We start from the raw sequence: 12,300 nt of genomic DNA, 5'->3' as shown, positions 1-12,300 counted from the left end.
TATACCTTGAGAAATCATCAATGAAAGTAATGAAGTAGCAATATTGTGATCTCGAAGAAGGTAGAGGTTCACATATATCAGTATGAACAAGATCCAATATGTCATGAGAATGAGTTGTATTTGAAAGAGGAAAGGGTTTACGATTGTGTTTCCCAAGAGCACAAAATTCACAAATTCCCATATGGGGATGGGCTTTAAGATCCATGCCATGAACAAGATCACGATGTTGAAGATCAAGGAGTTTTGAGAAATTAGCATGAACAAAACGGTGATGCCATACTTTGCAATCATGATCACCTGGAGCAGTGACAATATTTGCTACAGCATCGTTGAGAGAGAGTTCAAACAAATTACCGTTTCGAGGAGCAGTGGCTATAGTCTGTCCATCTTTCTCAATTCGGCATTTGGTATGATCAAATCCAACAAACAGACCAAGATCAACAAGTCTAGCAACTGAAAGAAGATTACGTTGAAGATCTGGTACATGTAATAGTGCTCGCAAAATTCGAGTGGAAGAAGATAAGGTACCAAGATATAAGTCTCCAATACCCTTTACTTGACAAGTAGTATCATCAGCAAGATAAACAACACGTTGAACTGGCAGTGGATGATAGTTATGGAGCCACTTAGACTGATATGTCATATTTTCTGTAGCACCAGAATCAACAATAAAAAGTGATCCATCACGTACATGAAGTATTCTGTCTGGAGCAGCTGAACATAGGACGCAGCTTGTTTCTGGTACAATGTTGTTTCGATGTTCAGTAGCATATGCTCTATTCCGCTATGTGTCAAATTGACGCTTATAGCACATATGAGTGGGATGATCAGATCGTCCACAATATTCACAAGAAGAAGAAGAAGAGTCTCTAGATAAACGTGGTTGTTTTGTGGTAATATTGTGTTCTTCATCATATTAACGTGCCCAACAATCATCTTCAGTATGGCCATTTCTATTGCAGTAAGAACATTGCTTATTAGGAAATTGGAGACGAGAGAAAATATTACCGCGACGGCCACCTCTGCGGTTTCCTCGTTGAAATGGACGCCTTCGAGCATAAAAAGCACGTTCCATCTGTTGTGACTCAGTCTCCTCTTGTGAAATCATAGCTGTATCGTGACCAGCATTCCGACGTTCTTGACGTTGAGAGTATTCAATTAAAGACATGCAAGCTTGGTCGAAATCAAGACCATCTTTATTAGAGAGAATAGTAACAATGTTATCATAAGAAGAGTCCTTCACCGTATCAAGGAGAAGTGTAATCAGTTGCTTTTGTGGAACAGATCACCGGCAGCACCAAGTTGATTAATAATAGATTTGAAAGATTCAATATGTCCCGTCATGGCAGTACCAACTTCATATTGTAACTTGTTAAGCAACCCTCTCAAATAAATTATTTCTGTAACAGATTTCTTCTGAAAGTTTGCAATAAGGTACTTCCATACGTCGTGGGAAGTAGGTAGTTCATACATATCAAGCAAAAGGGAATCAATAAGATCAGAAAGAATATACCGACGAGCTGCTTTATCACGTTGTTGCCAATCCGTATAGGCAACATTCCAATCTTCAAATATAGGTCCTTCAGTGATAAGCAGTTATCATTATCCGTATCAACAGGCTGAGGCGGACAAACACGATTTCCAAGAACAACATTGGAGAGTTCATCGCCTTCAAGAATTAACAACATCTTTGCTTTCCAGCCTGGAAATCCTTGACCTTGGAAAGGAGGAACAGAACGCTGGCCAGAAGGAAAGCCATTGACGAGAATATTCATAGCCATATCTTGTTGCGAGAAGACGTATAAGATAAGATCGCAGAATCTGCACACCATATATGGTGAAGGCCGCAATTGAGAATGAGAGAGATATGAGTACTGTGTTTTGTCAACGATAAACGTAAGAAGGATGCTCAAGGAACGTCCAAAGATGTGAGAGACGTCACCCAAAAAAGGCAGGGTAAAGGAGACGTTAATAATAAATGAGTCCTCAAAATAGAGTGGCATGAGACGCAAGATTGACGGCCACAATATGAATATCAAAAAGCTAAATCTTCTCAAAAAAGTTAACGCCAAAATAAGAAAAACAATCGCGGACGCTTCACGAAGAAGTAGGACAAAGAAAGCTGCGTCAAGCTCTATTGCAGTAAAAACAGCATAACTTTCTGCTGTGAACTCCAATTGACGCAAACCTAGAACTCAAATCGAAGAGCTCGAGGAGACGAACATGTTTTGGATGAAAAGTGCCATTGCGCTACACTCCATTGTGCTTTTCCCATTTCTCCAAATTTTGAGCAGAACAGCAAGAAAATTTGAGATGAAGTTCAGGGTGTCATTAACAAGAAAACGTAATCAACGATTAGATTGATTAGAAATAAATGCCACATAAAACACTAATCATATTCTTCTTAACACAAAACAACCACAGTTAACAAGAATCAACGCTCAAAAATAAAATTTGTAACAATTTTGAATCTTACATGCGAATCGCATACACATACTGTTGTCACCATGAATTGAATCGGCGTGTGATCGTTACCACTCTGATACCATGTTGAGATGTAGAGAGAAAGAGAGAGAGACGAGACAAGAGACACACCATATACGCTCCCAAAGACTGATTCATATTGAGGACAAGATACAAATATATAGGTGAGACCAAGTTCAGTAGAGTGAGCCATATATAGCTCCAACAAAAACCAGCTTTGAGAGCTACCAGAATGAAATTGCAATTGGCAGATGGGTTCATGGAGAAGCCTCTAGGACTATTAGAAAAAGTGATTGTCACTTTGTACGGAATCGAGTATGAGCATACATTTGCAATAGTTGATTTCGACAAAAAGAACAATTCTGAGATCATCTTGGGATGACCATTCATGCGACAATTGAAGATGGTCCAAGATTGGGGTTATGACCACATATACCTCAGACATGGCGAGACAACAACTAAAATACACCTGAAAGACCATAGTTACAAAGATGTGAACCAAACACATGTGGAAGAGTTTGATTCAGCTACAGTAGCAGGATCAGAACTCCCAACATGGTTAGGGAAACAAAAAGAGCTATGGATGTGCAGAGCTTCACATTGTGGAAGCTTAAGAAGAGAGGAATGCCTCTTAAAAAGAGTAATTGAGGACAAGGAGTATATTCTGGAACCTTTCCCTGAAGATGCCTTGGATCCTCTAGAATGGGAACACATACTAGCAACATTGGATGTCTGTACCATTACAGATAGTCCAACAACAAAATTTTGCGATAAGGATGGCTATGATGTGCTACCCTACTACATGGTAAGCATTATGATGATGCAGATAATGAGTGTTCAGACACCTCAAGTGAGCGTGGAAGGGAAACCCAAAATATCAAGTTTTATGATTTTGCTAATCAACACCCTAGACGCCAGGAACGCTATAGAAGGAAACGAGCAGGAAACAAAGCGAGAGAGAACCTGATGCCCAGGATAAAAGGTAAAACTCACTATTTGATGCTTTAAAAGAAGAGGATTGTGTAAAAGATAACATATCAGGAAGATTCTCAAAAGATCGAAGGGAAAGAACGCAAGAGGAAATAAAACAGGTAGCCTAGGAGACCAGTCTTGGATGACCAAAGGCAGTAGAAAACCATCGGGAAAAACCCTAATTCCTAGAAACCCTCAAGAGGCCACCAAATGGGAAATCAACGAAAAGGCGACCAAATGCTACCAAAATTCATGGGTAGGAGCATCTTGACATGCACGACAAGTCTATGTGACCCACATAACCAAAAAGTGACCCGAAGCGGCACTAAACTTCAGAAACGGCATCAGACACACAAAGTGTCAAATTGCTCTCGCGGCCAAACCGCATGCCCGTTTGCCACCAAACTTCACGAGCGGCTTTCCTAGACCATCAACAACCAAGTCGACAAAAACCATACGGCAAGGATCCCCAAGGGGTCGAGAAGCTACGAAGACCAACATCAAGAAATTTCATCGCCAAAAAGCACTCCAAAAGTCAGAAAACAGCTCGGAGGCTCTGAAGTCCACACAGGGAGTTATTCTCTATCCATTTGACTTTTTTGTTGAAATTAGGCTTAAAAGGGACTCAGGGGGACGAAGGGCAGGCACTAGGAGCACAATCCATGCAAAAATCATCAGGAGACATCCTATGCGTAGGATGTCTCAAGGGCATTTCTGGGCACAGACTCCAACATTTTTCATCATACACATTTTCTGAATGACCTTTACATGCTATCCACCAAGTCTCATCACATTTGGACCATAATTGACCTCATATGCCTGAAAAAACACAAAGTTAGGGCATAGAGGCAATAATGGGCCATAGACCTACCAAATCATGTCCAAATCACATGAAACTTGCACAACACATTCACCAACACATTAACAAGCAATTTGTGTGGTCAGAAGCAAAAATTAGTGAAGTAGACATCCTACGCGTAGGATGTCTATTTGACTTTTTGGGCTTGCAGAGGATGTTTGTTCATTACAGATCCAATCACCTCATCATCAAGAGCTCATATATCAATTTTGAAGCGATTCTAATCATTTTTGGCCCCCAACACCTTCAAAATACACTTTTAGAGCCCAAAAACACCACACAAGCTCTTACAAGCACCAATCCTTGTCCAAATCCAAATCCAAGAGCATAGCCATGTTCAATAGGCCAAGGACTACCCACAGAAAAAATCTCATGTCATTTTGATGAAATAGACATCCTACGCGTAGGATGTCTCCAGCATAATTTAGGCCTTCTGTGCAAAAAACTGACATCATGGGAGCCAATACCATGGTGCAATGAGCCCATATACCAATTTTCAACCCGTTTGGACATCAATTGCTACCTATTATGGACTTTCTACCCAATTTGTGACCTAAAGCCTGAATCAGCCAAAAAATCCACTTTTTGATATCCAAATCCAAATCCAGGCACATAGCCATGTTCAATGAGCCATGCACTACCAGCATGTCAAGTATCAACCCATTCTGATGAAAAAGACATCCTACGCGTAGGATGTCTAAATGGAAAATTTTGGCCAGATTTGCACTGTGAGCACATACACAGCTTCACAAGTTCCTTTTAAGGTTTATTTTCAAATTTTCAAGTCATTTGGATAGTTAAAACTCAATTTCTCCTCTAATATGGAAAAAGCGCTAACGTCGGACTACTGAGTGCAACAGGATCTATGGCAGCCGCGAAGTCACCGGCAAAGAAGAAAAGAATGACCATCAAGGATTACCTAGAAGAAGTGGAGCCCTACGTCATACCAAAAGGAACACTAAAGCCCACCAGCACATGGATCCAAGAAGATCTGTTAGAGTCCAACGACCTAAAGATCTACCAAGGAGTATTCAAAGACACTACAGGCAATGTCATCGAGCTACCACTACTGCCACGAGAACTCAATGAGTTCATAAGAAGCAATATGGCCGGGTACTTGGAGAAGATTGATCTCCACAACTACTTTGAAGCAGTACTGGCAGGGGTGGACATAAAGAGGGCCTGGGAGTTTGTGACAACCATCAAAGAAGATGGAGTGGCCAAAGTAACAGATCTACAAGGAAGGCCAGAAACAGAAATAATCATCACTGAGTAGGTTGTAGCAGATGCACTAGACCTCTCCAACAAGGGGGATAGTGTAACTAAAAGAAGGGATGAGGTCAAGGTGTACAATGAGAAGAAAGGAAACTACACCTTTGAAGATATTGCAAACCCAAGGGTGGCAATCATGAGCCAGTTGTACAACAAATACTTCCACATGTGTACGAAGAGGCCACAGAAGTACAGAATGCCGCCAGGTGCAATTGCCACGACATTCACTTGGGCAATGACGAAAGGCACCCCAAAGATAATCAATTATGTTGCGTATATACATGACAACCTAGTAAAGATGGGTAACAAGAAGACGACATATATGTGCCAAGAGAACTAATCACAAAGGTGATTTATGGGGCACTGCACGCAAAAGGAAGGTGGCCTGAACCCCCATCTCAGAATTACTGGTTGAAGCTAAAAGAAGACAAAGAAGAAGAGCCACAAAGAGCACCAAGGGTTTCCACAAGACTGAAAAAACGGCTAGAGCCTGTTTTAGAAGAGCAGCCAGAGCAAAAGAAAGGAAAGAAGGAATTTGCCCAAGTGCCTGCAAAAGAAACAAGGTCACAAAAAGCGGCAAGATTAGAGAGGCTGATGGAGAGCTTCAGAGCAGAGAGAGCCCTTAAAGGTGACTTAAGTGAACTCTGGAAGCCTTCTCTAGAAGCTATGTCGGGATCATCCCGAAGAGTGCAAAGGGACAGATTCAAGGATTATATCAAGAATTTTGAGATTCTTGATGCTGCATCAAAGAATATACCGCATGTCCCTTTCACAGAGGAGGAAGTGGAGCAAATACGGCAGAAACTGCTAGATGAGCAAGAGAGCCAAGAGAGAGAAAGAAAAACTAAAGCAGACAGAGATTTAAAGGGCAAGCCTACATCTCTACCGGCCAGCCCTAAACCCTCACTACCGCCCTCACCACCTCCTAACAGCCCTCTACAAGAAGATAAAGAGGCTAAAGACAAACCAGAAGAACGGGAAGAGGCCAAGCAAGAGCAGAGCCACGAGCCGAAGCCAAAGGAAGAGGCTAAGCCTCAAAGTGAGCAACAAGAGTCAAAGATTCATATCACACATTTTTGGACCTGCTAGCTGCAGGATATACAAAAGAAGAGGCTGCCACAGTCGCATTGGACTTGGCAAGCACATGGCCTAAGGAACAAATGCAAGGCATCAGGCTAGTGGAACTAAAAGAAATTGCCACAGATACAGTGGATTTGCACCCGCCCTCCAACGACTGGGACGTGGTGATGACGAAGCTAACCGGGTTGAGAGCGCAGTCCATGGCTTTAGAAAGTGAGATGGCAGCTCTCAAGGCCACAGAAATAAAGATAAAGCTGGAAGTAGATTCTCTACAAGGACAAAGCCAAAGGCAGAAAGAGAGAGAAGCTGAGCTACAAGCCATCCTAGCAAGGGCACTGCAAAGATGCCAGGCAATGGAGGAAGAAAACCAAGAAGCAGCAAAAAGAATGCAAGGAGTTGAAGAGGAATGTTAGCAGCTCAGAAAATCACTTCTAGATTCCGAGAGGGAAATAGATAACCTGAACCTACAGCTGGCGGAAGAGTCTAAAGAAGTTGAAGCCATGAGAAACGCCAAAGAAAAGGCGGAGATAGATCAAGAAGCCATCCAGGATGAGGTCCTTAAGCTCAAAGACCAACTCAAAGTGAAAGATCAGACCATCCAGAGGCTGCGAGCATACCCTGCCAGAGTCAGAGCTACTAGCTCGACTCACATCACTACGGAAATTCAACTCTATGAAGAACAAATGCAAGAACTTCAGAAGGAGCTGACTCTAGAGAAAAAGCAAAGATTGATGATGGCAAAAGGGTCTATCTCATGCAAACAAGAATGGAAGAAGGCCAAAAAGCCTTGCAAGAGGAAATAGAAAGTATGAAAAGAAAGCTCGAGGAGGCGGAGAGAATAAACGCTCAATTAAATGACCTCCTCGTGATTATGGGAGAAGCAGTTGAATCAGAAAAGCAAACACTCCTAAAGAAGATTAAGGAGTTGCGAGGATAGCAAGTAGGAGAGCAAGAGGGCACAGGGCCAGCAGCCAATGAGGGCATCAATTTAGAAAATGTGGCAGATCCGGTGGACACGCCTATGCAAGAGGAAGTCTTAGAAGGATCCTCTCAAGAGCCACAGGATCTAACACAAGAAGAGGGAGAAAAGTTGCGTAAAGCAATAGAGGTGGAGATCAGAGAGACAACAAAGGAAGCCTTGGAGTGGGAACAAAGGGTTTTCAAGTCTATGACCATTCAGAAGATCGACGCTAGCAACCTCAGGCGCGAATGGCTTCAACCCTCTCTCCCATATCCATTGTTGAAATATGTAGCAGCCACCATCAACAAGCGGATAAGAGAAAAGCTGACCGTACCACTTTACAACGCAGATACCTCACAACCAGAAGGGGTCAGGCTAATTTTTGACTCTCATCTAAAATGGAGGAAGTCCTGGCTCACAAAGTACCCACAATACCTCATCCACTTGGTGGAGGCACCAAAAAACATCAGAGACAACCTCATCTTTTGTCCTCTACCAAGGATCAAGACGTGGAAAGCGCAGGAGATCTTGCAAAGGAGCCAACCCACTTGGCTAAATTACCCTAAGCTGTCGGGCTTGAAGGCAGGTGAGAGAATAAGTGTCCAATACATGGTGAAAACCCTAATGGGCGCCATCAAATTGTTCACTGGCTCACCTGACCTTACGTGCATCATGATGAAGAAAATCTGCAAAGCAATTTTGGTAGTATTTGATACTTTCAAGCCAGGCCATGAGACAGACAACATCTTTTTCTTCCAGGATACTTACAGATGCGTCTATGATCTATGCGCTGTATCAAAGGATAATGTTTCTACCATCCTATCACCTCCATGCCTTTGAAGGAGGTGATACATGCGTTGTATCAAAGGATAATGTTTCTACCATCCTATCACCTCCATGCCTTTGAAGAAGCGTTCTACACAGGCTTCTTCACCATAAATACAGATATTTTTGGCCCAACAATGATGAACCTGCATGCAGAAGAAGCTATACGATGAAGAAGCAAATCGGTGGCGGCCATGTCGGGGACGACATGAGCAAGGAGGGGGGAGTGTCAGAAGCTGGACACACCCCACGGCAACTAACTACTCGGAGGATTATCATTTTTTGTAATTATTCATTTATTGAGGAAACCTGATTTTTCACCTTGTAAATATTGGGACTTACAGAAGTTTTCAGATTGTATCTTAGTTTTGATAGATATATGGAGTAGTTGGTTGATTTTGGAACTTTAGGGTTTGTGAATTGTAAGGTATATATACCACTTTTTGACCTTAATGAAAAAACCCTTTTGTCATTTTTAAAACAAGTTTTGAAGTCTGTGAGTGAGCGTACTGTGTACGAGAGAGAGTGTGAGCTTCATCTTGACGCTACGTGTGCACCGGTGGTGGGAATCGAGTGCAGAGAAGTGCGGCGTGTTGCCCCCGATGAGACCTACGCGTTGATACCTACATTGCGCACGTACGGTCCGGTTGTGCAAGCTCCTTCTACGAGCTTCATCTGGTGATTGGGTGAGCATATATTGTCCGATTTTGCATTACATAATATCCACGCATTCACATTGAGTAGAGCTACACATTAGGCACTTTAGATTTAGAAAATGAAGACCTGCAGATTTTGGCCAGACATCCTACGTGATTTTGCACCGGGTGTTTTGGGTTGGGGTTTTGGTTCATAGACCTTAGGGAGAGCGACCTATTGGTATTAGTAGGGTCTCCTTCAAGTTCTATGGTGTTTCAAGATTGTTTGATGGGTGTTCGGCTCTAGACAGAGTTGTAGGAAGTTTACTCATGCACTCTTGAAGGCTGTGACTTAGACAATTGGTAGAGACCTCTGTAGGAATTAGTTAGGAGTCGATCGAGTGTAGGTTGACAGCTTATGCTTGCTTCCACGCACCTGCGGGTCGAGCTTCGTCCTTAGTTGACATTATATGTTAGGTGAGTTCTCGCTGTGATGACGTCCGTCGCAGTGTATCCATCCAACAGTATGTAAAGGAGATGGAGCTACATCGAGTGCCCAAAGCAGAGATGGTGCAAAGTTCTGAACTACCTGTGGCTCTCGAGATCAGAGAATTAGAAATGAAGATGGGGCAACTTGGGAAGCATTCAAATTAGCCTTGAAGGAAGAGTATTTCAGGAAGGACTTCGAAAGGGTAACAAAGAGGACTTTTTTGAGAGTGGGTAGTTTGTCCAAAAGAGGGACTTTTGCCTACCGAGTTGCTAAGGGAATTTGAACGCTACTATGATCAACTTTCAGGGACTAAGAAGGCTACCCTAAACTCAGACAAGACAAAGCTCTTTTTGCAGGCCGTAGGTAAAGAGATTCAAGAGAAGTTAGAGCTACTACTTGAGGATAAGGATGCAGAACAAGGCTTAAAGACTAATTGAAATGAATTTAAAGATGCCATTTTGCTGCTAACTAAGCAACAACGACGAAGAGACAAGATGATAGTCAATCCTACTCAAGTCCCAAGTGCTCCCAAGAGTCCTATAAAGCCTGTGATTGTGGTTCCAAAGAGTGACAAGTCCATTATAGATGATATTGTCAAGGGAATGCAAGAGCTCAAGTTAAAGCTTACAAGGCTAGAATAAAATGGACAACCATCATTACAATCTATAGGTCAAAGACCTCAAAACAAAGAAGGATTTCTAAAGAGATGCATATGGTGTGATAGTACTGATCATGGAAGGAGGGATGGTGAAATTTTTCAAGACGCTTTTCCAAAGGAGCTTGTTTTTTTAAAGATGGAAAAATTCACTTAAGTGAAACATGTAACCTCTCGGGGACAAACTTTGGGAAAGACGGGATGAAGAAACTAGTTGAGTACATGGCTACTAGCCATGCCATCTCAATGGTTGAGGCAACCGCCTATGGGTTGAAGGTGGATCCTAGTAATAAAAAAGGATTAGTCAAAGTTGAAGAAGAGGAATCTAATGGTATTGGAGAGCTATGAACATCCGCCATAGAGTCTGTTATGAAGGGTAAAATGACTAGAGAGGTTTTACATGAAGCTAGAGATTGCATTCAGCTTGAAATAGGTTGGAATGACCGTGTGGACTCTTTGTCAGTGCATGCATACATTCCAAATGTCAAGAAAATGAGGCCATTGTTTAAGAGAAACTTAGGCGTGAGAATAAGGATGAAGGGCTTTCCAAGCGGGCCACAGGGAGTGGAGGTAGAGATGACACAGTGCCTTCAGATCACCTTCCCCGCAACAGATCCCTGTCCCCAAAGTTCCTATGCAAGAAGCATCTAAAGAAAAGAATAAGGATGTAGCAAAATCCAAAGCAAAGGTTCCGGCCTACACTTCAATCCGATATAGAGGCAGAAACGGATATCAAAAAGGTTTTGGAAAAGAGATTCTAAACAATAAGGTGGATATTACCTTGGGTGAGGTCCTTGGTATAGCAAAGTGGGAATTCCACAAATAAATAATTGATATCATAAAGAGGAGGTGACAGTCTCTTATTGAATCTATCCATGTACATGGTGAAGGAGAGCCTTTAAATGCACAGGGTGTACAGGTCTATGGCAAGCAAGGTGAAAAAAATTATGTTGGATGCTACAAGCCTAAGGGAGGAGTAAAACACGTTCGCTTATTGGATGATGAAGATGAAGTGGAGACCACTCACAAGAGTTACTACTTGAAGAGCCACTGGGCAAGAGCAATTACTGAGACCCTGGTAAAAGTGGAAGACTTAGAAGATCCATACATTGCATCGATAGATCATGGGTCAGAAATTAACCTCATGTCAAAGAGTCTTTATTCCAAACAAATATGGCCAATTGATAAAAATCATGGATGGATGATTCGTGCAGCAAACAACTCATCAAGGGATCTGTACGGAGCTTGTCCAAATGTAAAGGTGACTATAGGGGATGTAAAGGTGACTATAGGGGATGTGAAAGATGACAAAATTTCTTTGTGTAGGAGATGTCTACATACCCTCTTATCCTTGGGCAGCCATACATCACTGCTACTCGCATGGAAACCAAGGTAATGGACGATGGGTTAGCTTATGCAAGGATAAGGAGCACAGAAGGGAAGCATGCAGCACAGTTCCTTACTGTTTGTGTGGACCATGAAAGGAATCGTGAAATTATTAGAGAGAAACCGTTGCCAAAGACAAACAAAGAATTCAAGGACTACAAGAATATGATGGGTTTTGGCCATGTACCATTGTAGAGCAAGATTGCAGTGGTACAAGAAGAGAAACGTTCTCACATGATGTATATGCAAAGGAAACATTTTCTACAGGTTTTGTAGGATTAGCAGACTATGGATCTATTGCTTTTACAAAGTGTGAGGACTTAAAGCGGGGTGAACGACAACATGTAAATAAAGGGTACAAAACGGTTTGAAGATGAATGGTTTGCTAGAAGATGGTGAATGCATTGCGGGTGTGTTTGATGAGTGTTCTTTTGTGGATACTATGCAAGACTTGGAGTCTTTAGTGGAGTTAAAATTTGCATATGGGAAGTGAGGTTGTGTAAGTACACTCAATAGAAATATACAAGGTCATTGAGGATTTCACAAATGCTCAATGTGTGACGTACAAGTGGAGACTAAGTATATGTCTTTGGCAAAGAAAGTGAAACCAGTGGCATTATCTCTACCAAAAGATTGCACAAATAAGATGGAGCAAGCTGCTCTGAAACCTAGCCTTTGTGA

The sequence above is a fragment of the Adiantum capillus-veneris genome, chromosome 3 (assembly GCF_014529385.1).
Source record: "Adiantum capillus-veneris isolate H3 chromosome 3, ASM1452938v2, whole genome shotgun sequence".
Classification (NCBI taxonomy): Eukaryota; Viridiplantae; Streptophyta; class Polypodiopsida; order Polypodiales; family Pteridaceae; genus Adiantum; species Adiantum capillus-veneris.
Note: the sequence above shows the minus strand (reverse complement) of the source record.